The following is a 27,293-nucleotide window of genomic DNA, read 5'->3' as shown; positions in this document are numbered from 1 at the left end:
CCAGCATTCCATAAATGCTGCACATAAACACATTCATTTTTTAATGTTAAACAGTTCCAGAATTATTTTAAAAAGCTATTTTTTCAACACATGTGGAAGTGTAAAGTTACAGCATTATGAAAATATCCCTTGGTAGATTCATGTGTTTATCATTTACTTTAGGAATATTTGTGCCTCCAGTTCTCTGTGAGCAGAATTTAGGTGGTCCAGACTGAGCATTTCATATCTATGGCAAAATTTAATTTGCCAAGAAAAATTTTCAAAGACATTAAAGTTAACACAATCGTGGCAATTCTGCCTTACATTGAATTAAGCTGTTTTGGGGAATGAGTAATCAGAATATTTTCTGCTATAATCAATGACATAAAATATAACTATGAGTAAAAGTAAAATTAATAAGATTTTGTCCTCTTTTTCTTTGAAAAAATTTACATTTACAGAAATGCAGATTTTTTTCCTCTCATGCCACCCTCCTACCCCTACTATCCTCTTACCATGTATATTAGATGTAACTTCTAGTTCTGCAATTTTCATTTAGTTTGAAGTTTCAACTTACCTAAAAGTTACAAGAATTTTGAGAGCAAATTATAGATATGATACCCCATCACATCTAAAAACATTGGTGTGCATTTCACCGAATCAAGGACACTCTTCAAGACAACACAATATAACCATTCAAATCAACAAAGCAACATTGATGTGACCATTGTCCAATTTACAGACCTCATTCAAATTCTGCCAATTGTCCCAACAATATTTCTTTTCTGTTTTGGTACGCGATCCAGTCCAGGAACTCACATTGCACTTAGTTGTCCTATCTCTTTAGTGTCCTTCAGTCTGGAACAGTTTCCCTAGCTTTCCCTATTCTTCATGACCCTGACAGTTTTAAAGAGTACAGGTTTTTTTATCAATAGTTTGCAGGATGTCTTCAGAGAGGTCCATTCAATGTTTCTTTATTACTGGAACTGAGCTGTCCTTTCTGGTCAGGAATATCCCAGAAATTCTTTCTTAGTGGATCGTATCAGGAGGCACAAATTTTGGAGATTTTTATATAAAACTTGGAATGTGAACTCAAAAAATCAGATGAAGCAACACATCCTGCATCCTTGCATGATAATAACCAGCTGGGATCAATAACTGCTGATCATCTTCAGATAGCTTATAGGGTCTCCATTTAACTGCAGACTCCACCAGTGCCTACAGCTTTGTACCAAGTCTGCTTTACTAATCTTCTCCCTGCCTTGTCTTTTTGCACATTGGTTTGCAACTTCCACTTTATACTCTAAAATCATAGTCTACAAAAATTTACCTACTGAGCACATTGCTAATTTTATGTATCATACTGCTTATAAGAAATCCATAAACTAATGTGTAAAAATTTTTAAGTGAATTTTCCATAACAATCTACACAGTGATGACAAAAATTGGATGGTAATACTTTTGACAGTAAACTAAATTATTAGTAACAAGACAGGTCTGATTCATAATTAGCTTTGGTCCCAACTAATTCCACATTTTGACTTATATACATGTTTTTCTCTTACGTTTTCATATGATTTGATCTTGCCACTCAAATTTTATAATATTCAATGCATTTTGATTCCATCCCTGTTTTTAGTGAGCTACTAAAAACCCTGTTTCCAGGAATATTTTCTACAAGCTATTGGATATTCCTTCATATTATAATATTTTGCACATTAAATGAGATTTTATGCTCAAACAATCCTAGGTAGAGTACTTTAGTATACTCTAAAATGGTCTTTATCTTTAATGAGCTTTGAGTATGCCTATTAGCATTCAGTCATTGTATTTATTTGTTTATTTTGGGGGGGTAAGGGTCTCATGACTTCTTCTCAAAAGCTAGCTCTTTGTTTCCTAGACATTCGGTTAATAGGTAAATAGGTTAAAAAAATAGCTTACAAATGATCTCTACAAATGGTACAAATGATAACTTTAGATTAGTGGTACATATCTCAGGTATTTTGCTGCTTGCATTTAAGTATAAGCGAGCATGATATTCTGTAAATTCACTTAAAATAATGATATGAGGTATTGAAGATCCCACCTAGAGGAACGGAATATATAGCTCTCACCTATTATACAACTTTTTCCAAGCTAAAGGGGTTTTGGTAGATAAATCTCCATTGGACACAATTTATTTACATGTCTACAGACAAGAATTATTTTTGCATTGCTATCAGTTTTCTACAACTTGCAGAGTTGTAAAATAGCTCTCCAGAGACAATGCATAGTTTTCCAGTGAAGCACACAGTTTTCCCTATAGTACTTATATTATCAAAGTAATATCTACATTTTCCCTGCTCTGTTCCTTTGCTTTCTTTCTGGGGATATTCAGAAAGTGACATTAACTTAATATCTTTGCCAGCCCTTGCTAAAAATGTGACTTTTTGAATGAGGTCAATACATGTGGAAATAGATACATTTCAATTTTGAAATTTGGTGTTTCACCTGGTTTTGCTTCATGAAGCTTTTATCTGAACTCAAGAAATTAAAGGATCAAATTAAATTTTAAAAATAATTTTAAAAGTGTTTATCTATGAGAGATTTCTTATTATCTGGGCATGTATAATTCCAATAAAGAAAACATGCATTTGCTCATTAAAGATTCTAATTAAAAGAGAACTAACACTGAATCGAAGTTGAAACAATATGGAAATTCCCTTCTGCCAAAATATACTTGGCTCCTGCAAGTGGGGAATGCCTGCATATTTGTTTAAATATTTAAATTCCCTTTGGGCTTTGTCTTATGATGAAATGATATTGTCTGTTCATTGTGTTTCTCTATCTGCTGGTTTCTTCTCTTTCCAAACCCAAAGGGCATGTCTGTAAGGGTCTTGCCTGTTCCCTGAATGAATAACACATTTATAATAAAAGATTCTTTGTTAGGGGGTGGAGTCATTTCACAATAAAGGCATTGACATTAAGATGGTAAAATCTGTGAGCTCTTTCATGAATAGAGACTTCCAATGATTTTTTAAATGTCTATGTAAATGCACTATGGAATTTGACCAGGATAGTCTTGGTAAAATTGTGATATTAGCTGAAACTACCTGAGAAATTTTCTAGTTCTAAGGTTTCCATCCCTTGAAATATTCCTTTTATTTACACCCTCCTTCAAGGCCCAGCTATATTTGAGCCCTATTTCCAGAATTTCATATTCCAGGGTCTGTTTTGTTAGGCTGTGAGCCTTCAGGATTCTAAACTCCAAGAGTTTATCTCTGCTTTATTATTCCATCCCATTTTATGTCATAATTTATTGCTTCTACATTTTATCTCTTCAGATTCTTCCACTGTAAATCTTCAATGGTGTCATTAGATAAATCTTCCTTGCCTTAGTTTCTGCCAAGACAGTAATTGTATTCTCTAGCTTAAATAGGCTATGTGCTATGTGAAATTCTGTATGTGCTGCCTATATCTCTATCCCTCTCTATTTTACTAAACCCTGCAAATAAGAAACTAACTGGTAACCAAATCATGTTAATATACTAAAAAGAGAGGGCTATTTTATATACAGTCATTTTACATGCCCTTTTGGAGATTATTTCTTTTCTTTGGTTATTTTCTTTTCCTAAAAATTAGGGTTTTTTTGCTATAATTCTGAAATCAACATTCTTGTAGGTATAAATTTACCAACATCATTTAAACCAGGTTTTGTTAAAAGATTATTTCGTGGGTTCTGATTAAAGTAAATCATTTTATAGTTGCTGTGAGTGATTAAAACTCATGCTGCTTTGTAGTTACAATTCATAAGCATCGATGACAATCATATTCCGTAACTTCTTTCCCATAAAGAATTGATTAAGCACCTATTTTGTCCTTTGCATCATGCTCCTGTTGAACTTTCAAGACAGTGCTCTAAATTGTGATCTAAATAACCCAGAGGCTCTGAAAAGATTTTTACTGGTTGTTACCTCTGCCCTGCGCTTGGAATGGTTCCCATGACCACTGTACAACTTAATGATGACTGGTAGGAAAAAAAAGAGAAATAATAAAATGTGATTTTAAGAAGTCAGTTTAAATTTCAGCTTGAAACCTGAGCATCCCAGCGGACAGTGTTGGCCTCCTTACTTGGTCCTTATGTGTGTGTGGACTACTTCTGTCTCGGGGCTTCTGCACTTTCTCTTCTTCCTCATATCTCATCTCCTCACAGTTTTTAGTCTTTAACAAAATGTGATAATTTCAGTGTAGCTATCCCTTGGACAGTTTGTTTAAAATCAGGATGTCTGCTCCTTATTACCACTTATCACTACCTGACATGTATTTTTATTGATTTATCCTATTTCTTTTTTGTCTCCCCCACTTGATTGTGGGTCAAGGATCGTCAAGGATTGCTTGTGTTTGGTTCATTTCCGGTTCTTCAGGGTCCAGAGCAGAGCTCGTTACACAGTAAGCACTCAATAAATACTTCTTAAGGAAATGAATACTTCTTGAACTTCCTAGCCACGGAGCAGCACCCAAAACCACACAACTAAAAAGCATTAGATCAGCTATTATGTCATTCAGGGAACTTGCCTTCCTTCCATTTGAGAAGCCCTTATTCTATCAGCAGTTTTCAACCTGAGGTTCAAGAGCTGATCACGAGAGTGAACTCTCCTAATATTGAAAAATCCTGGGGCTTTCCTGGTGGCGCAGTGGTTGAGAGTCCGCCTGCCGATGCAGGGGACACGGGTTCATGCCCCGGTCCGGGAAGATCCCACATGCCGCGGAGCGGCTGGGCCCGTGAGCCATGGCCGCTGAGCCTGCGCGTCCGGAGCCTGTGCTCCGCAACGGGAGAGGCCACCACAGTGAGAGGCCCGCGTACCGCAAAAACAAAAACAATCTTGAAAGGGAATTATTTGTACACCAATGCAAAGATTAAGTCTCCCCCCCCACCCCCGCTCCACTCCTACCCCCAACTGATCAGTATGAGTGTGGTGGGGAGGTGTGGAATAGGGTGTTTCAAGGAAGGTTTTGCCAGATATTAAGTATCTTTGATTAACTAAAAATGGGAAAACAAATTATATAACAAGTACAGTTTATTTGGCTTAAAACCACAACTTTCATTTTTCCATGCTAAACATATTAAAAGGTATTTTAATTGTAAAAATAGAATTCTTATGTATTCAATGCAGAATTTACATAATAAGTATTTAACATATTTCTCATACAATATTAAAACGCTATGGAGGGATGGTTTATTGATTGGCCCTACACTTCAAATTGTTTATAGTCTACTTAGAACAATAGAAAATAAGTAATGATAAAATATGATAAATGCAAATACCATATTATATAACTTTTACTTATTTCTTGTTGTATAAATATGTGTATAAAACACATAGATGTCATATACAAATATATAAAATATATATGTAAATTATACATGTAATATAATGCACCTCTAAAATACGGCATGAAATAAAATCACGCACAGTAAACAAAGGTGTTGAAGAAAAAGCAGTTGGTGAATTTAAGCTCTACCTTTAGAGCATTCACTGGCCAAACCAATTTTAAGATAATTATAATATAATATAATCTCTCTTTTGATCGTTCATAACAGCATCAGAAACTATAGATGATTCAGATTTATGTTTATAAAGATAGCTACCTTGTACTGTGTGCAAAAATCATTCTGGTGATTCCCATCTTCTAGCTAATTCAATTCTGATAAGTGGAAGAATATGTACAAGTGTCACTACTAATCCTTCAGGTGAGCCCTCTTTCTGTAAGTCAGCCAGGAAGCAGTAACCTCATGGTAGGATCTCTAAGAATCAGACATCCTGCCAAATTCCTACTGAAATAATTACATTTTATCTATCTAAATCCCCTATGTAATTGCGTTGAAATAAAGGCTTAATTTTCCATCCATTAATTTTCTTTCATTTTATCTTAAAAGTGCTTGCATTTTTCTCATTCAGAAAGCTATACCAAGGAATAATTCTGAGCTTCTAGTATGATCTGGAGAAATGGAAAGCTTATGCAGAGAGACATTATTCCTCTACAGCCTTCCAACATCCATTTCTTCTTTTTCCAATAACAGTCCAATGTCCCTAGAGGAACATGCCAGCCACCTCTCTGTCTCATATGTAATAAAATGCATCTCTAAAACATGGTATTAAATATTTAATAAACAGAGGTATTGATGAGATTTGTGTTAGTCCAATCACGGGTGGTCATATGATCTGCTCAGTATTTTTCAACCCCTGGCCTAAGTGATTGGTTTAGGGAAGATAAGTGACCTAATTTAGCTCAGTCTGACCTCAGTCATTTATCCAACCAACATTGAACAACTACTCTGTGACAGGCTCCGTAGGTTCTGGGGATACAATGGTGAAAACAGACACATAAGACACTAGAATGTAAGGCTTCATGGAGCTTACATATTTTCTGTGGTGAAAAAGGTGGTTTTCTCGGGAAAGAGGCATTCTTTCATTCTGCCAGACTTGGAGCTGACTGTGAGCATATAAGACTTGAGCTGCTGGAACCTGTCTAAGAAAGGAGCCCACACAGAGAGAAGTACAACTGAGAGAGGAGAGAGTGAGACTAGGTCCTGGACACTTAAATTCAGAATGTCTATAGTCATTTTTGAGCCCTTGAATGTCTGAAGTTAGCTTAATACCTGGATTTTCAATGATGTGACTCAATTAATTCTTCATTTGGATTAACTCAGTTGTAATGGAGTTTCAGTCACTTGTAACTGAAAATGTCCTGCTTAGCCACATGCCATGATGATTTGGGTACAGTGTCACTGCAATTGCAGTCCCTGTGTTTATGTGTGAAAAAGATAAAGCAGACCTGAATAATCAATCCATGGCTCCCAATTGGACTCTTGATTGGCCTGGCCTAGTTGGAAGAAGGAAAGGTCCAGAGGACACACTACAGGGATGGTGTCAGTTAATTTTGCTAGAATGAGTTGGGGACACTCTGAGGTTGGTTACAACACTTTGCAACAGTGTTTGTTGTTTGTTTGTTTTGTTTTGAAATTTAAGCTGCTTTTATTTTGGATTATTTTGTTATGTATCAATAGATGACTTATACATACATAAACAGAATTTGTGTAAAGAGCAATCTACATGTTCAGTAAACATTTTAAAACAGTTTAACTAATGAAATGCACATAAAAAACTATAGATATATAATTTTAGATGAACAGAGGCAAGTTTCAGAACAATATGGATATATAACAATGGGTTTTAATATTTTAAAACAATTCAATTTGAGAATTTGATCTAAGCTATAACTGTGGCAAATCCTTATACACAAATGCAGTCAAATTTTTCCATACATTTTCAAGGGTTCAAAAGACTTCCCAGACCACTCATGGTAGTTCTAAGCATTGTTCTTCTGCTCTCTGTATTTTCATTTATTTTTGCGTTCTTAAACTCTCTGTACAATTTACTCCATGTCCAGATACTTAAAAAAAAAAAAGCTTTCCTGTACCTGCAGCATTTTTTTTATAACTTCACTTTCATTGACCTTCACATTTATGAGTTCCTGTAATTTATGTATCTGCCATGCACTTCACACCAGTTCCTGTCTCTTGTAAAATAATAGCTCACCTTTGTTGAGCACTTGTTAAATATGTTATAGGTTCATCTCATTTAGTCCTCACACAGCCCTATGAAGAAGGTACTATTGTTACCCCAATTTGACATATGAGGAAACTAACCCTTAGAGGTTAAGTAACCCATCCATGGTCAGCTAATTAGTAAGTAGGAAGATTGAGTCTTGAATCCAGATCAATCTGTCCGTGTATTTAACAATTCTACACACTACCTTTGTTCCCTTCTATATATTTTCTGGTTCCAATTTGTAGACTTTTTCCTCTACTGCCTATACTTGTTTCTTAATTCAATGCTTCTCTCTGCTCCGAGACCAAAATTGACTCCCATTCTGTCACCCTCGCATGTGTTTCTGACTTCCCCATGAAAGGCTGTGCATGCTCTATGTAGTTAATGCTACTTGTTCTTGACGTACGCCATGAAAACACCATTTCCTACAGTTAAACTCTGTCTTTTCGATCAGAGAGCACTGCCTTCCTGGGAGTGTCAGGGAGAAGAAAATGCCCCTGAGGAACGAAATCAACTTTCCTATTACGATGCTTTCTGTTTCTCTCATGTGACCAAAAATACAGCAAATGGCCAGATTTTAAAGACTGGCAGAAACTGGCAGAAATACCTCTTTACTAGTTTTTTATTTCTGACTACTTAGTATGGGCCACATAAATGATTGCAATAGTTATCAAATTACAAGCCATCACTTTATAAGAATTATTGCAAAGTGACATAGGAGTTTGAAGTTCAAAAATATGCTAAAGATGAGCAAAATTCAACAGCACTCTCTCAATGGCCATTACTAATCCTTTTGCAGTAAACAACCCAACATTGAAGTTGAATATTAAAAATATTCTATTACTATATGAGGAAGCAGGGGCAACACTTACTAGGTCATTAACTCTTTTCTGACTGGAGAAAGACCCCTAAAAGAGCAGAATCTTAGGAGCAATTTGATCCCAGCCCCTTTGGGCTCTTATTCCATGTGACTATACTATAGACCGTTTGATCTAAAAGTAGGTAGGTATGAAGTGAGGCAATTCCTTAAATCTTATTTATTTGCAAATATCTACCTCTCCACTGGTTTGTTAGAACTGGCCTCCTTTTAATCTTGCCCCCAATTACCTCCATTCAATTTGTTCTTTTCTGTTCTAAATCCTGGATTTAGTCCTTTCCCATTAATAAAGGATTAATAGTTCTCTCAAATAAAATGTAGATAGATAATTTGTAGGGATAATGGCAAACAGAATTTATAGAGTGTCAGGGACTATGGAATACCTGTGTACCAAATAAAGGTACTTGGTACCCAGAAAAGAAAATGGCAGACACAAAATTCTCCTATCTTACAGTATTGCCTATTGTCCAGTCCTTGCTTTTTTTTTTTTTTTTTTGCGGTACACGGGCCTCTAGTTGTTCTGGCCTCTCCCGTTGTGGAGCACAGGCTCCGGACACACAGGCCCAGCGGCCATGGCTCACGGGCCCAGCAGCTCTGCGGCATGTGGGGTCTTCCCGGACCGTGTCCCCTGCATCGGCAGGCAGACTCTCAACCACTGCGCCACCAGGGAAGCCCCAGTCCTTGCTTTTTAACACACAATTGAGGTAATGTCAAATGCTGTATCATTGGCAAATCCTAATTATGCCTTGAAGTCATTGTTCTTCTTCTAAAGCAATATCTATACTAATAGGGTAGCTACTTGCCATATGTGGCTATTGAAATTAATTAAAATAAAACATTTAGTTTCTCAATTGCAGTAGCCACATTTCAAGTGCTCAACAGTCACATACGACTAGTGGTTACCATATTGGACAGTTCAGATACAGAACATTTCTATCATCTCAAAGAATTCTATTAAATAATGCTGCTCTAATGTTTCTCTAGACCAGTGCTTCTTTTAAAACTGCAAAATTACAAATCTGATTCAGTAGGTCTGGAGAGTGACTTGAGATTTCTTATTTCTGACAAGTTCCCCCATTTCCCAGTGCTTTTGGTCCAGAGATCATAATTTGAAAAGCAAGGTTTTATACTACACTGTAAGGTAGTTGTTCTTATATTGCTGTACATGGAAATCACCAGAAGCTTTAAAAATACTGATGGTCAGGAAACACCTGAGACCAATTAAATCAGAATCTCGGGTTGGGACCCAGGCATCAGTACTATTGAGAACTTCCCAGATGAATCTAATGTGTAGCCAAGTTTTCTTTTTTCTTTTTTCTTTTTTTTTGCAGTATGTGGGCCTCTCACTGTTGTGGGATCTTCCCAGACTGGGGCACGAACCCGTGTCCCGTGCATCGCATCGGCAGGTGGACTCCCAACCACTGCACCACCAGGGAAGACCTGTAGCCAAGTTTGAGAAGCAGTGGTGTAAGGTAATGATCCTCAAACTTTAGCCTGCATCAGAATTACTTGCAGGGTTTATTAGAATACGGATTGGTGGGCTTTACCCTCAGAATTTCTGATCCAGTAGGTCCAGGGTGAGGGCAGATAGTTTGCATTTCTAAAAGCATGCAGATGATGCCTGCGCTGCTGATCTGGAGCCACTCTGAGAACCACTGATGTAAGGCCTTAGTACCAGCATAGGTACTTCCTGAGATGTCCTTAGAGCGCAGAACCTGTGGTCCCACCCTCAGACCTAGTGAAGCAGACTCTGCATTTTAACAAGATCCCATGTGATCTTAATGCACTTTAAAATTTGAGAAGCTTTGTTGTAAAGCACTGGGGGATAGCTTTAATTGCAAGTCCAACTGATCAGAAATTGCCTGCTTGCTGTAGAATCATTAGTGAAGAGGTTGATGCAACTGTCCATGTGGAACAAGGTTAACTTAATGCAGTGTTTCCTAAAAGTGTGGCTGTCTGTCAGCAGCATCAGCACCACCCAGGTACTTGTTAGAAATGCAAATTCTCAGGCCCAGTTACAGAACTGGATCAGACACTCTGAGGGTGGGGCTCAGTAACACGTTTTAACAAGCCCTCCAGCTGTTTCCTAGGTATTCTCAAGTTTAAGAACCATTGACTACACTAGCTACAGGGGTAATTAGAGCCAGATGGGCCTGATTCAAAGCCCAGCACCACTGCTAAAAGATGGTGTCCTGGGTTCAAGTTCCTCCTACAGAATAGGATGAGGTTAATGGTGGTACATACCTCACAAAGTTATGGGCATTAAATGAGAAAACATATAAAAAGCTCTCAATAGTGGCTAGAAAACATAAGTTATATATTACTATTTCTATTATTATTATGTAATTGGCAGTTAATGTTTTTATGAGAGCCCACTGCATACATGAGCCATGGAGGGTAATACCCTCAAGCTGTCAAGGTAGAGGTGTTTATAACTTTGATGGTAGCACCTGGGATCTTTCTGGCACACCCCACAGTGTTTATCAATTCCTGTGACCCTGAAACCACTCAGTTCATCACAAGAAGGAAGCCAGCCTATTTGTAGTTTCTCCCTGGGCTTTATTGCAGTATCCTAGGATGTGACATTGTTACAAAGACGAAATACTACTCAACATTTGGCCTGTGGACTCCCACTCTCCATCTGCTTCTAGATCATACCTCTGTCCTTTTTAGCTCAGGGTCTCCTGTAATCATAGATGAAGCTCAGTCAGGCTGGTAAGAAATATGCCTCCTAAATGCAGGCCACTGGAGTTGGGTTGTCAGCCTAACCTAAAGAACCAATGTTTGTCTCTTTCCTCTAACACCACTTCCGTGTACACTCTCAAAGTCATATTCTATGAGCCAGCATTTCAGGATTTTGGAGGGGGATAATCCCTCATCTTCCCATGGATTACTTTCTGTAAGGACAGGAAATGTGTTTGAGCTAAAAAAATGCCCATCTTCCTTCCTCTACCTTTCTCTCTCTTTCAACTGTCCACCTAGTTGCATAGGTTTGACTGCACTAAAGTTTCCTGACAAAAGCTATCGAAATGATGTAATCCTTTCTTTGCAGCATTCCAGTGGCCTATTGCTCACTCCAGTTTGGTTAAAAACCTTAAACTTAAATGAACTATTTCAGAGGTACAATTTCTTCCTTGTTTCTAGCTATTCAATTTAACAGAAATATGCTCCTTCTCCCAATAGAAGAACCATAATGATGGTTTTCTCTTCAGGCTATGGAGTAACTAAATCAAATGACCTCTACTTCTCGGAGTTCTTGTAATTTGCATAACGTGCTCCATCCTTGATGTTATGTATCCATAGGAGTTTGAATGATGCTCTTCATTCACAGTGACTAAGGAGCTGGGACATTCATCTCATAAACAAAGTTAAGCAACTCTCAAGAAAGACTCACCATCACATGACAGATTAGAATTATAGAATTCAATTAGAATGTCAGAACTTGGAATCCCAAGAAACCTTGTAAAATCATCCAGATTACTGGTTCTCGCACTTTAGCGCGCATCAGAATCACCTGGGTGGTTTGTTAAAACATGTTGCTAGATCACACCCCAGACTTGTTTATTCAGTAGGTCTGAACTGGAGCTTGAGAATTTGCATTTGTAACAAATTCCTTAGGCTGCTGCTGCTGGTGGTTCTGGGATCACACTTCAGAAATCATTGATCGAGTCCTCTCTTCTTTCTTTAAGTAAGAACAGTATTTTTAGTTCCATTTTTCTTATGGGATCATGGGAGCAGACAAAAGCTACATATTTCCCCAAGATCACATAGCTAACAACTAGATGTGTTTAACGCAGTAATGTCTGAATTTTCTTGAAGATGATGCTGGCTATGTGACTTTAGCATTGTTGTGACCTCATTTACTCACTGGTGACATACAACTTTTCTCATCTTTTCCAACTCTAATTGTATCCAACTCTAAAAATGGAAATTAAAATATGTATACATTAAAGCGTATAAGGCAAAGTTGAGAATCAAGTAGTAGGATTGGAGTTTATTTTAATAGAAAACAGGAGCCTCTGTTTAAATATAGGACATAAAGAGTTGGTGCATTAGACATATTAATTTTATGTGGTTTGATTAGAAGGAGAACAAACAAGAAGAAACATGACCGGCAGTCAAGACTGCATTCACACGAATATTGAGAGGATAGAGATTTTCAGAAGCAGGGAGGACTCAAGAGTTGAATATTACAGATAGGTACAGAAGAATAAGGAGTGGGGAATTATCATTGTATTTTGCAAAAAGGAGGTAACTGGTAAGCTTTGTAAGGCATTTCAGTAGAGTGATGGAGGGGAAACCAGACTTCAAGTGGTTAAGAAGTAAGTGCATAGATGGGAATGAAAATTTCTGAGTCACAGAGCACTTGAACAAAATCTAAAATCTGCTGTCTTCCTTCTAAAGTCCTATTTATAGTTCTGTCTCTATATCCTGCCCTGAGACTTTGATTTTTGATACTGGGCAGTTATTTAAAGATATGAAACTTTCTTCTCTGTTTGATCTCCACTAGAACTGCCCTAATCTGAACTATACTAAGACAATGGCAAACAGAACTTAGAAGAAAAGGTGCATTTTTAGGTCTTGGATTTTCTCTTTGGCTTAACTGGAGAGACATCTGTAATGACAGGGTCCTAGATGAAGCTTCTAGGGAAAATAAGCCACTGGGAAAAATTTGAGCTAACCTCAACTGACTTAATTACTGGGAGGCACACATTTGTTACTGAGAGAACTTCCTTAAATCATTAGACTATCTTGTTTTAAATTGTCTTCTGAATGCTTTCATTTATATTATTTCTTGTTACATTGAACTAAAACCCAGTTAACAGGGCCTGTATAAGGAAACCAAAGATCAGAAGTGTTAAGTTACTTTCCCCTAAATCACACAGTATGTGAAATACTGAGGCAGAAAGAATACCCAGGCTTCTTGACTGTGTTAAATGGCACTATTCAATAGATATGTATGTAAGCCAAATATGACATTTTAAATTTCTAGTAGCCACACTAAAAAAAGAGAAACAAATGAATGAGTTTAACAATATATATCTTATTTTAACCTGACACATCCAAAATATTACACCCCAAATAATTAGCTCAACATGTGGTTAGTAGGTACTGTATTGTACGCATAGCTCGAAACAGTCTAGTTGGGAAATTCGAGTCAGAGGGATTATTGCTCAAGGTCACAGCTTGTAAGGGTCAGTGGCAGAGGTTTTATTTATGAATACTAATGACTGCATTTGATCCTTGAACAACAACACTGGTTTGAACTGGAGGGCCCATTTTCATTCAGATTTTTTTCAATATGTACTACACGGTCTGTGATTGGTTGAATCCTTGGATGCAAGAAATATGGATATGGAGGGCCCACTGTGGGACTTGAGTATCTGGGGATTTTAGTGTCCTCCCCAGGTCCTGGAACCAATCCCACATGGGTCAAGAGAGGACTGTATTAGTAAGTAGAAGTATATTTGTAACTCCCTCATCAGATGGCTGATGACGTAGAGCTGCACTGTCCAATACAGTAGCCACTATTCATACGGCTACTGAAATTAAAAATAAATTTAATTAAAATTAAAAATTCATTTCTTCAATCACACTAACCCTTTTTAGGCGCTCCATAGTCCCATGTGTCTAGTGGTTACATATTGGATAGTGCAAGTGTAGAGTTCTTTTCACTGTTCTCTTTAAAGATTCTTTAAACTTTCAACAATACAGAGATATATTGTTTTTCTTCAATTAACAGTCTGCATTCACGCTCCTGACCCAATTTCCTCTCTACTTCCTAGAGGTATACCCTGTAAACAATTTGATATATATTCTTCCAATCTCTTTCTTTTTATTATACTTTGTACATATGTTTATGCATACATATTACTTTCTGGTTACTTATATGAATGGCATCATTCTTTATGGATTTTGTAGCTTGCTTTTATTCACTTAAGATTTCCTGAGAGAATTCCATATTCACACATATACGTCTACATCATTTATTTTAATGGTTTCATAGTACTCCGTTATGCTTATAATATATATTTTAAAAATACCTCTCTTTGTGTAGTCTATTTTTAACATTTTGCTATTGCAAACAATGAAACAATGAGTATCATTCTGCTTACTTGTTTTTGCATTTGTAATAGTATTTCTTTTGAACAGTTTCCTAAAGGTGTATTTACTTCAATTATATGCATATCTAATTTTGATAGATATTTCCAATCTGCCTTTCAAATACCCCTCCTATTTGAAATGCTACCTTTTTCTCAAACTAGATTTCCATATACAAATGACCTATTTCTTAACTAATTTTTTCCAATGATCAATTTTTCTCTCCCTGTGTAAATATTTTCTAAGCTACCAAGTATCTTGTATATTTTAACACTTGCTAGGGCAAGTCTGATCATTCATTCATTTATTCATTCATTTATTTATTTAATGTCTTTGTTATTCCTGACCATTATTTCTGTCATATGAAATTTAGAATCAAATAACTTCTTGAGCTTAAACTCAAAGGCCAAGTCCACCTAAAATATAATAATGTGTTTAGAGCATGTGGATATATTTCCTTTAAATTTATCAGAATTCAGAGTACAGTATACATTGAGCAATGCATAAATTTGCTAGTTAACAGACCTATTTCACTTAGAAATGACAAGGCATTGCCCAGTAATTATACTTGGCATGTTTTAGGCAATTGCTCAATCTCTATTGAATGAGGAAGATCAGCCTTACAGTTAGCGTTTAAATCATGTATTTTAAGAATAAATAGCCTCCTTGCAATGATCAGTAACATTAGAATTTTGATGTATTATGTCTTGGTACTAATTTATCTCCAAAATCCTTTAGAATGTCATATCTCCAAAATTCTTTAACAAATTAAACCTATGTTTTAGGAGTTCCTTCCTGAAATAAGAGAAAGTAAATATTTCAATCATCTTTTCCTATTGTGGTTGCCCTTCAGCTCAGAATTCATGTAAAAATGAGAATTATATTTTAAAACTTTTAGAAATTGAAGTACCATTAAATGTTTATGTGGATCAGCTGGTGTTACATATTTATTCATTTCAAATAAAGAGGGGAAAAGGATGAAAAAAGCTTTCAAATCCTCTGGCTGTTTCCCTAGTAACATCTTTTATTTTAAGTTTAAAACATTTTAAGGAAAAATTTTACAGTTCTAAGAAAGAGCTGCAAAATGCAAGCCTTCCAAATGAAAATCTGAAGCAAGAGAAAGAAAAGCTTCTTTCTTTTTAATAAGTCATATTCAAGGGAGATGCTTTTTCTCTAAATTCTCTTCTGTTTACTATGAACCTAAGAGAAAACTTGGCGGGTAGAGAAGAGTAGTCAAGCGCACGCCTGGGCTATTTGAAACTAACCAAAAGGGGAAAAAAAAAGTCGTAGGCATTGACGCACACTAAATCATAAACCGCAAAAGTCTATATTTCTCCCCATTCAATATAATTGTATACAATTATATACAATATAATTGTAATTTTAAAGTTTCAAAGATAGTTCCCAGATTTCTATAAAAAGTAAATAAAAATGAGAAAATTAACTATGGAAGGGTAAATAAATTTCTAAGGTGATGTAGCAATTTGTATTTCGTGTAACGCTCTTTGTATTTTTATTGCGTTTTTGTAGCATTGTGCCAAAGAATATTTTCATACTTCTGTCATCTGTGTGATTAATTCAAAATTGCACATTCTTACAACTGGAACATATTGTATTAATTCGTTTCAGTTTCACACCACTAAGATACAGGATGTCACACTTTTAGAAAAATCAAAATAGCAACAGAAACCCAGTGAATGTGAAACTCTGCTAAGTTTCATATTCTGCAAAAATCAGATATTTCCTTTTGTCGTCCTTCTATACCAAACAAAAAGCACCCGTAGAACAATCTGAGAATTGGAGTCATTTATTTGTGTTTTATGTGTGTTTTATAAAAAAATCCCCTTGTCTTTTCTACTGTCAAAGACTCTTTCTGGGTCTGAAACAACAGGTCCCAGTGGAAGGGTAAAGAACATTTCCAAAGGCTTTGCCGCACAGTGTAAAGTCCCAGTAAATCATGGTTTCTTGCTTTGTGACCTCATGACACTCACACACATGGATTCCCACAGTGGAAACGGTAGGACCTCCCTGCAGGTGACTGAAGGCTGTTAAACTATCATTTAACAAGTGAAGATAACATGTCAAAGGGTGGCGCTTCTGAAAGTATCTGAGCCTGGTTTTCCCCAGGCCTCTAAATTGGTTCAAATACAATTCTATATACTTCGGAAGAGGGAAAGAAGTAGGAAAAATCATTAAAAATCTAGCTGTTATAAATAACATATTTCTAACTAAAAACAACCACGTTGGAGGTTGTGCTGGAGAATATACTCCAAGTAAATATGTCTTTAACATCAATGGTAATGTATCCAGGCCAGATTTTCTCAATATTGGCACTGCTAAAATTTGTATATGATAATTCTTTGCTGTGGGAGCTGTCCTGTGCATTATAGGATGCTTAGCCCATCACTGACCTCTGCCTACGAGGTTCCAGCAGCACTCCCCCAGCACACACACACACACACACACACACACACACACACACGAGTTGTGACAACATAAAATGTCTCCAGTCCTTGCCAGCTGTCCCTTAGCATGCAAAATGTCCTAGCTCATGTCTTTCCTTGTTTTCCAAGTACAAAGATAGTTTGCTGATGAGTCCATTCCCCATTCGTATTTTTTTTTGATTAAAAAAATATTAGTACAAGGAAGTCAAAACTTTTTCCCTTGTGAAATCAGAATGATTTAAATCTGTCAAGACCTCATTTAAGTAGTGTCAGGAAAAACAATATGCTGAGTATGTTTGAGGGGCTCAAATGTGATAAAAATTATTGCATTGGGGGGCTCCCCTGGTGGTGCAGTGGTTAAGAGTCCGCCTGCAGGGGACACGGGTTCGTGCCCCGGTCCGGGAGGATCCCACATGCCGCGGAGCGGCTGGGCCCGTGAGCCATGGCCACTGAAGCCTGCGCGTCCGGAGCCTGTGCTCCACAACGGGAGAGGCCACAACAGTGAGAGGCCCGCGTACCGTGAAAAGAAAAAAATATTGCATTGGTAACTGCCTTGCCCCAGCAGGTAAAATATTATTAGAGCTTGGAGGGGTATAGTCAAGGAATGGTACCAGTATTCCTATAGAAATACTAAAAATCTGTAGAATTATTACTTCTTTTTGATGAATCTACATAAAAGAGAGCAAAAAGGGGGTAGGGAGGGAGAAAGAAAGCTGACTATTAATAGCTGATTAAGATAGTTAGCATTTACTGGGCACTTACTATGTGCCAATTACAGTATTACATAACATATGTGACTTCATCCATAAGGAAGTTACCACTATTATTCCGATTATACAAAGGAGAAAACTGATGTTTAGCAAGATTAAATAATGCCCCTAGTTTCATATCTAGAAAGAATTAGAATTAGATTAGAGTGAGATAGACTCAGCTCCTATACCATTGCAATACAATGCACTGACTATTTTGGTTTACATTTAAATGATTGCATTATTCATGAAAAATATTTATCTTACAGCCATTTTAATATGTTCAGTGACCCCTAAATTCATCAGTGTGTATTCAGCAAATAGAAACTTATTTTATGGCTAATGAATCCAAACATCTTTAGATCAGTTAATACAATGTATATGTATGAGTGTGCATGTGAAAGGGAAAATAGTATAATGCATTCCAAAGAAAAATCCAAATAATTTCTTTAAAGAACAGTGTTTCAGATATTTTTATATTCTAGTTCTCCTCATTACTGTGGAAAATTGGCCATATTGAAAATTTAAATCTTCAGGAAACAGACTACAGAAGCTCCTTAGGTGTTTTGTGTTGCCAATTCATTATCTGTATGACAGAAAACAAGTGTCTCACTTTATGAATTATATACAGTCCAAGAATTTCTAACCCATCAAATTTAGTTATAAGGTATAATGATTAAGAGCATTAAGAAATCTTTACGTTCAGATTCTATTTTCACTATATTCTCCCTGTAATTTTAAGCCTCAATTTTTTATCTGAAAAATGGATATAAAAATAGTATTTACCTCATTAATTTCTTGTGTGTTTTAGATGATCAGATATAATGTATGTAAAGCAATTATCGCTTCTCCTTTGCAGTAAGTTTTCATTAAGTGGTAGCTGTTATCTGTATTCACGTATCTGTGTGCTTAGGTCCTGTGATTTTTCATAAAGAGATAATTAAGTTCAGTCATATTTCTATTGAAGGGTTATCTATAAGCCATGGCTACCTTACTAGGAGTCCCTTGAAAACTATTTCTGTTATGGTCTTAACTCGGTCATTGCCCAGACATCAGCAGAAGCTGCAGCTGTGCTCTTGAAGCTGGTGAGGCAGGTGAGGAGGAACTGACTTGTGGAACTCCTAGAGGCAGTTCTGGTGGCGTTTTCAAGTAGAGAAGTGGTTGGTGGGTGGCACTCCAGGGGGGATTGTAGACTGAAGTCATCTGCTTCATATCTTCAATTATAGATGCTTCTTATCTTCTAATCAAGATGCCTGTTGAGCAGGGTCTCTAGGGAGCCCTCTTTTTTAACCTCTACCTACCCCCTTTCCCTCTCAGAATTGTTTCCTACTGCGAGGTATTGCCTGTCCAGCATCCATTTCCCTTCTTTGACTAACACAATCCTGATTTTCTTTGGGAAGCCACCCCTTCTATTTTCAGCCGTGTGGTTTTGGTGGTCTTGAGCCCTTCCTTAATCCAAGGGCTGGGCCCTGATTGGCTTAAACCAATTAGAATACCCACACTCCTGGTCAAAATGATTGGTTTGAGATTGGGCGCTTAAGACAATCATAGTCCAAGAGATGAGAGGTGATTTTGCTGAGGTGTCCATGAAACAGAAACCTTCTCTTCTTTCCTAAACGTGGGGTAAGAATATGTGAGCTGTGAAACGTTTACAGCCATGTTACTACCATAAGGTAAGATCATGGCGCTCAGGTAAGGTCATCACTAGAGGAGACATCTAAATTGCTGGATGAAGCCTAGCCTGAAACTAGATCTGCACTGGGACTTTAAGGAAGGCAGTAAACTCCGCTTTTTTGGCCAGTGTGAGTGGGGTTTTCATTTACAACTAAAGAACTCCTGATCCACTCACGTTTTCTTTTCATAACATCCTAATCTTTTATTATAGAACTTACACTGTGCCTTACATTATGGTTATTTATGTACATATCTGTGTTCTGCGCTGCGGGTTGGGTAGGAAGGAAAATCTAGGTGACTTTCCTCTTTCTCTCCCTCTGGGAAATGGCAGTATTTTTATATGCAGTTAGTGTTCAGCAGGGATAGCTGTTGAATACATGAATGAATAATGAACATACATCTGTAATAATACAGCTGTATTGAAGTATAGTTTTAAATCTCTTTCAGGATTGGCAAGGTGATGCTATTTGCAATTTGTTTTTCAAGTCCCCAAAGAAGTAATGAGTTAGTTGAGTATTATTTAATTAATTTGTCTCTATTGGAAAAAAAACAGGTAAAGTCAAGATAAACTAAAGTCAAGATTCTGAACCATTGCTCTGATCTTGGGTAGCAGACAATTGTGTGGTCTCAGAGCAGAAACGAGAAACTAAGCAATGACTTTAGTCATGTTTACCTAAGAAAATAGTGTGTGGAGGATACACATGCCAGTGGTAGCAGCCTCATCTTTAGATACAGGTAACAGGTGCCCTGAGACTTGTTTAATTCACTGGGAAAGGCGAGAACAACAGGCCCAGCAGCCATGGAACAGCAGGTGGATGTCTCTAAGGGCATGGGAGTAATAAACTAGGGCCATCCTATAGGTATTCATGGTCCTCCACTATTTTTCTGTTTATTTCAGTTTAGTTTTTCATGAGGATGATTTGATACCTGTGTAAGAATCCAGAGGGGAAGTGCTGCTGGAACCATAAATCAGTTTTAGAAAGATTCAGTTTGATCAATATCGGGCTGGAGTTGGTATGCACTCATGTCGCCTTGTAATTGGTACAATTATGGGTTTGGGCCGAACAGTACCAGCCTCATGTGCTAAGGGGAATGAGGACTTCTTTATATGGAGGGCATGTATGTACGTGGGCGGGCACCGTGCCAGTACCTCTCTACCCACATGCTTAGGTAGCCCTATCTAAGAGAGAACAACAGCTGGACAAAGCAGCTCTAGCTGGTGTTATGTGGAGGCCAAGTGTTTGTCCTGTAAAGGGAAAGGCCCTGATCACACCCACTTTGCGTCCAACTGATGTAACTTCACTGGAGCTCAAATGTTGGCTGGGGCCAGCTGCCATTCTGTGAAGACTGAGCTAAAGTTTCTCACTGTCTCAGAGCTCGGCTTCCCTTTGATCCAAGAGCACCTGGTTCTTCCTTGTTATTTTCATTATGGTCATTATTTGATATTTATTTGATACACCATCAAACTAGTGGGTTTGATTCCTGAATCTGTTCTAAAGAGAGGACCTAATCCTCTAAGAAAATGTGCACCACCTCTTAAAATAGATTGCAGTCATGGTCATGGGGCCATTGATGATGTCTCTGGAAGTATGGTGCAGTGGAAGTTTATACCCTCAAGCTGCTTGGCTGTGAGCTTGGCTTTGTCCCTTTGCTCTGTAACTCTGGACAAGTTAATTATTTTCTCCACATCTCAATTCCTCATTTGAAAAATGAAATAAAAATAGCACTTCTTTCATAAAGTCAAACAAATTGAGAGATCTGCCTGTGACATTTTTAGCACATTACTTTACTGGCATGTAGCTAGTACACAGAACATGTTAGCTATTATGGTGAAAACTGTATGTTTACCACATTGAATTTGTAAAAGAACAGAAATAAGAAAAGGATAAATCCAGACTGACCGACAACTCCCCCAACACTTCTCAAGAGAAAAATCATCAACAAATCCACATCATTAAATTCTGAACTGTTGGGTTGGCAGGTACATGTCTGCCCTGGAATAATAATAGCAGATGTCAGCCTCCCCACTTTAGCCCTTGAAAGACAGAGTAGAACCCCCCTGTGTGCTGCTATATGGCTGAGGGCACACTTTCAGGGGGCTGCTTTATTTTCTCTTAACCTTTCTCGCTCTGTTTTCATATAAACAAGTGAAACTTTTTTTTTAATTAAAAAAAATCTGAGGTCAGTTAGGAATGTCCTGGTGACTCTTTTGTGTAGTATATAATAAACTCTCTGAAGAAATGAATCATGCTAATATCTGGTTAGCTGGCTCACGCTGATTTGCAAGCCATCTACCCCACCCTTCTTGCTCTCCTTTCCCTCTCCTCTCCACGTTGCTTCCAGAGCATGTAGATACTTGCTCCGTATCAGCCGTCCCTGCCAGTTTATCTGCTACATGAGGACAGGGACTGTGTTTCTTTCCTCCACATTTTATCCTCAGGACCTAGTACAGTGCCTGATTCATTCATAGTGCTATGCTCATTAAATATTTGGTAAATTGATGAGTGAATATCCAAATGTTAGCTAGAAAATTAAAGCATGTTGAATACCAGCATCAGTTGCCTTGGAAATAGTGTGTCAACTATTGCTAGAGAACCAGGCAACTACTCCCTGAAGAATTTCTTCATAAACCTTTGTGGCTCGATTAAATGAGTGTTGACTGATGAATGAAAATCTATGAATAATATTTTGGGGGGCCAAATTACATTTCTTTTAAACTAGAATTTATACAGAGCTAGAACCAGAATCATACTACAAACATACAAAATTTCCCTCTTGAGAAATCCCTTCAAAAGAATGGTTCAAGTAATTAGAAGGGAATGGCTGTGTTAATCAAACTTGGTAATTGTGTTTACACTGCTCTTTGTTTTGCAATGGATGATCATGAAATACTGAGAAATACAAACACTCTCCTCCTAAAAAAGGGAAAGATATACTTTTCATTTATTTTCAACCAGAGATAACTTAGATTAACAATTGAAAGTATATTATTCTAGTCACATATATATTTATATTAAATTTATTTTATGAAAATTAACTTTATTTTCTCTTTCTTTTAGAAATAAAATCTACATTAAAATGAAACTATATAAAATATTAATAAAGAAAATGAAAGTTTCATGTAATCTCATGTTCTAGAGCCATTCTACTTAAAATGTGGTTGATAGACATTAGATGGTCTGTCTCAAACTGTTTGTTACTAGTCTGCAAGGAGAGAAGAAACAGAAACTATAATAGGAATCTGACACTTTAATGGTAGTTTACAAAACTTTTGGTTCCCATGGGATTAAAAATAATAATAATAATGATAACTTTAAAAACTCTGGTTCTTCACTACAGATGGACTGAAAAGCACTGGACTAAAGAGACATTGTTTTCAATACATATGCTACTATGTATATATATATCTAATGATCTGTATACACAAATACATACATATATTCTCAAGACATATATACAAAATTTTACAACAAAACTGGAATTTTAACAAAAATGAAATTCTTTCTTTTAAAGCGTTATACCTTTTGTAAAAAAAGTTTTTTGCCACACCCCACGGCATGTGAGATCCTAGTTCCCCAACCAGGGATCGAACCTGCACCCCCTGTTTTGGAAGGCAAAGTCTTAACCACTGGACCGCTTTGGAAGTCCCCAAAATGAAATTCTAATAGTAAAACACACATACGGAATATATATTTTACTGTTTAATCCTCAAAATAGCAAAAGGAATTTGCTACAATGATTATCCCTCGTTCAAACACAGATGTCTGTTTGGTAAACCCAGTAGTAAGTTTTCAGGAGAGGTAAGCTGCTAAAAGAAATTCCAAATAGAAATACATATCTAGAATTTTTGAAAAGAGAAAAAAATAACTTTGAATAAGTTAGAGCTAGGAATCCAGAGCCTGGGCTCAAAGAATCAACAAAATCCCACTGCTTTATTTTATGGGTGAGGACACAGATCTACGATAAATCATGTGCAAGTTGGGTAAGTTGCCATTGTGTCAACTTGGAAACTTGTGTGTGGACATTGTTAGATCCATGACCAGTTTCCAATTCTCTAGGGTCTCTTTCCTCTATTCTACTAATGAATTTATGGTGGGATATCTGTTAATTGTAGATATTGCCACCTAGCCCCTCCTCTAGGTAAAAATAGGTGTTGATTCCAATGATGGAAGTCAGGGTTGGAGTCAAAGGTGGGTTGTCCTTAGGGGAAATCACAAGTAAATATCTGTGTTGACTGTTCTACTTTGACCAGGTACACTAAGTAAAAATTTCCAGGAAGTTCTCTGGAAATCTGAGCTAAGTCTACATGGCCAAGGAAGGTAATGCAGGCATAGAAGAACATTTTGCCAATAACTTGCTTGACACTTCCATTTGCTTTATGTCAACACATCCCTAAATTCAGCATTTGAGCAAAGATCTGGGTCACTGTTTTTGCTTACTATAGGCTTATTCTATAGATGAAAAGAATTTTATCTGTGAAAAGCTGACTTTCATGCTTCTTCAGTTATCTCAGAAGTTGTACATTCATAACAAATTATGCTCTTTTTCTCTATTTTCCCCTTCCTCTGAAAGAAAACCTAATATCTGCTTTATAGTGTAAAGCATACATATGACATATATGGCAATTCTGGTAGAGGAATTTGACATATATACCCACTAAAAAGTCACTGGTTTACTTTATTTTTAATCTGCAATAAGAACTTAATTCATCAGTCAAGAAACTTATTTTTTCCTTGCCTGCCTTGCTCTATAAGACAGTGAATCATAGTGATGAGGCCAAGCCAATTTATCTCAATTCTGAGAGGGTTTTTGTCAGCCACACCTATATCATCCTGTAGCCATCTGAAATACTTCACATTAAGTTTGACTATAATAGGGTCAGCCACCTGATATAGATCATTAATCTCACACTTCAAAAGAAGTGAGAATTTCAGTGGGAAGCTTTCACCTCTGGTATTCTACTTGATGATTTTTGCAATCCAAACCCTGATAATTGATTGCCAAATCTCTATCATCACATCCTAGGCCCAGCACAACGAAAACAAAGTTTAGTTTTTAAAGTCACTTTGTATTTCAAAGGATATATAATTCTATTTTTAAAATGTATATATATCTATTTATATAAAAAGTCAGAAGAGTATATATATAAACTAAATGATAAGCAACTTATCTATAAAAGAGGATTATAAGTGTTTTTTGGTTTGTATTTAATTTTTTTCTTTAATAACTATTATTGCTTGTTTAATTAAAAGTAAGGTTTTAAGAGTAGAATATCATATATAATTTCAGTTATTTAAATACAACTTTTTAATATGAAAATTATTTTCATTTAATAAGAAAATGATTTTGCTTAATAATAGTTAAGCATGTGGCAGCTATAATAGAGAAGGAATGATATATACTTGAGTTTATATACAATAAACCTGAGTTTAAAAGCCTGGCTGTTTGTCATTGATAGGGTTGCCAGATAAAACACAGGCTAACAAGTTAAATTTGAATTTCAGATACCAAGAGATAATGTTTAAATATAAATATGTTCCAAACATTTTATGAAACACACATATTAAATTATTTGTTGCACAGTGAAATTCAAATTTAACTGAGAGTCCTGTATTTTTATTTGCAAAATCTGGCAACCCCAATAATTGGACAGGTTAATCTCTGTCTGATTAATCTAAGTTTTGTCTTATGTTAGATGGAAAGAATATTACCTATATCATTGATTGCTCTGAGAATTACAGGAGAAACCATCAGAGAGATTTCCCATGAAGTTAATGAGGCTTATGCTTCACCTCAGTGGCACGGGCTGCATGCATAGTCCTGTAAATGTTTTATTCATAATTTTCTTAAAGCCTCCCCCCCACCGCTAATTATATAAGATTTGAGGCTTTCAAAATTGTCATCTTCTCTTGGAAAACACATTAATGTTTACCTAGTAGCTTGAACAGAGTAGGCACTCAATAAGAGTAAGTCCCTTTTCCTTTTTTTTTTCCCCTTTTTATTTTTTTATTTTATATTGGAGTACAGTTGATTAACAACCTTGTGTTAGTTTCAGGTGTACAGCAAAGTGATTCAGTTATATATATACATGTATCTATTCTTTTTCAAATACTTTTCCCATTTAGGTTACTACAAAATATTGAGCAGGGTTCCCTGTGTTATACAGTAGGTCCTTGTTGGTTATCTATTTTAAATATAGCAGTGTGCAATGTCAATCCCAAACCCCCAATTTATCCCTCCCCCCCGAGACTTTCCCCCCTGATAACAATACGCATGCTATGAAATTGAGAACTCTATTGTAAATAAGACAGATGACCTCCAAATGACTATACTTAAATCTGCCTTCTGTATCTTTAAGTACCAAAGTGCCATCCTCTAGAATGTAGAAAGTAGAACAAGTCTCCCCTGGATATCTAGATCCCTGACCCCTTCATATATTGAGAATGGAGGAAATCATGGAAATTCCAGAAATCCAGAAATTTGGGGCTCCTATTTGATGAGAACTCTGGAAGATTTGTAAATAATAAGTAGTGAGCCTGATTGCTTGGTGCACAGGGGCTTACTCTGATGAATTTGCAGTAAAGGTTGCTCAGGTCCCTAGGCAGAAAACTCCATTCCCACAAATTTAGCTCCTATACAAACTGTTAGATTCCAGCTCTCCTGGAATCAAGCACACATACTCAAACCTGGTATCTCAAACTCATTAATCACTACAAGCTCACATTAAATATGATAAAGACCTTCCCACCCACCCCCCCACCCTTCAACGCTGTCATTCATTTCACCTTTTTCCCAGAAGTCTCCATTCCAACTAACAGTCACTAAGCACTCAGTGTCCACTCATGGTCCCTGAGGAAACATGGGAAAAATTCCTCACATATCACAGAAACAGGAACAACTGTACTCTCTCTCCAAGTGTTTGATTTTGGCCAGCAACATGGCTAGTCTCATGCCTGACTGTACTTTCAAACTATATTTCCTGGATTATTAGGATAATCTGCTTCAAAATTGCCATCCACATGTAGCAAATCTAGAAGGACCCTAGGACCAGTATTGTGGGTACCAAACTTAATTTAATCTACCTTAATATTTAAAAAAATCTATTTATCTTTCTCATTGTTTTATACATTTCTGGAAACTACCTCAAATTCTCTCTTCAAAAGAGAAGTGTTAGGGGCTTACCTGGTGGCGCAGTGGTTGAGAGTCCGCCTGCCGATGCAGGGGACACGGGTTCGTGCCCCGGTCCGGGAAGATCCCACTTGCCGTGGAGCGGCTGGGCCCGTGAGCCATGGCCGCTGAGCCTGCGCGTCCGGAACCTGTGCTCCGCAATGGGACAGGCCACAACAGTGAGAGGCCCGCGTACTACAAAAAAAAAAAAAAAAAAAAAAAGAGAGAGAGAGAGAGAAGTGTTACATCAATTCATAAATAAACAAACATCTACTTAGTAGCACTGAAGGAACATTCTGGTTAAACCTTTGGTCAGGACTTACTTGAATCAAGAGCATTGGAGGTCTGACTTTCTTAAATGTTTTAAAAATTTCCTAGCTTTCTGTAGGGGTGCAAATTTTAAGTGCCATATTATTTGCTAAAATTTAATATGAGAATAATATTATTTGCAATGATATAGGAGGTAAACAAGAAAGTAAAGTTAGGGTTGATTCAGTTTGGCATTTACGAACAAGATGGGATTTGAGTGTTATTTGAAGGGAAAAAGTTTGATTTATGAGGTATGAAGTAGGTCAAAATGTTTTCTTTTAAGTTCTCACCACCCCCAAGGTGGAAGCCAGCCTAGAAGTGGAGTGTGCAAGGACAGAGCTGGTGGTTCCTTATAAGTGCCCACAGGAATATAATTATATGGATTCCAAGGGACTAGTAA

Source organism: Aethalodelphis obliquidens, unplaced genomic scaffold (assembly GCF_003676395.1).
Source record: "Aethalodelphis obliquidens isolate GAN/ISIS:26980383/991018 unplaced genomic scaffold, ASM367639v1 scaffold11, whole genome shotgun sequence".
In the NCBI taxonomy this organism is placed as follows: domain Eukaryota; kingdom Metazoa; phylum Chordata; class Mammalia; order Artiodactyla; family Delphinidae; genus Aethalodelphis; species Aethalodelphis obliquidens.
Note: the sequence above shows the minus strand (reverse complement) of the source record.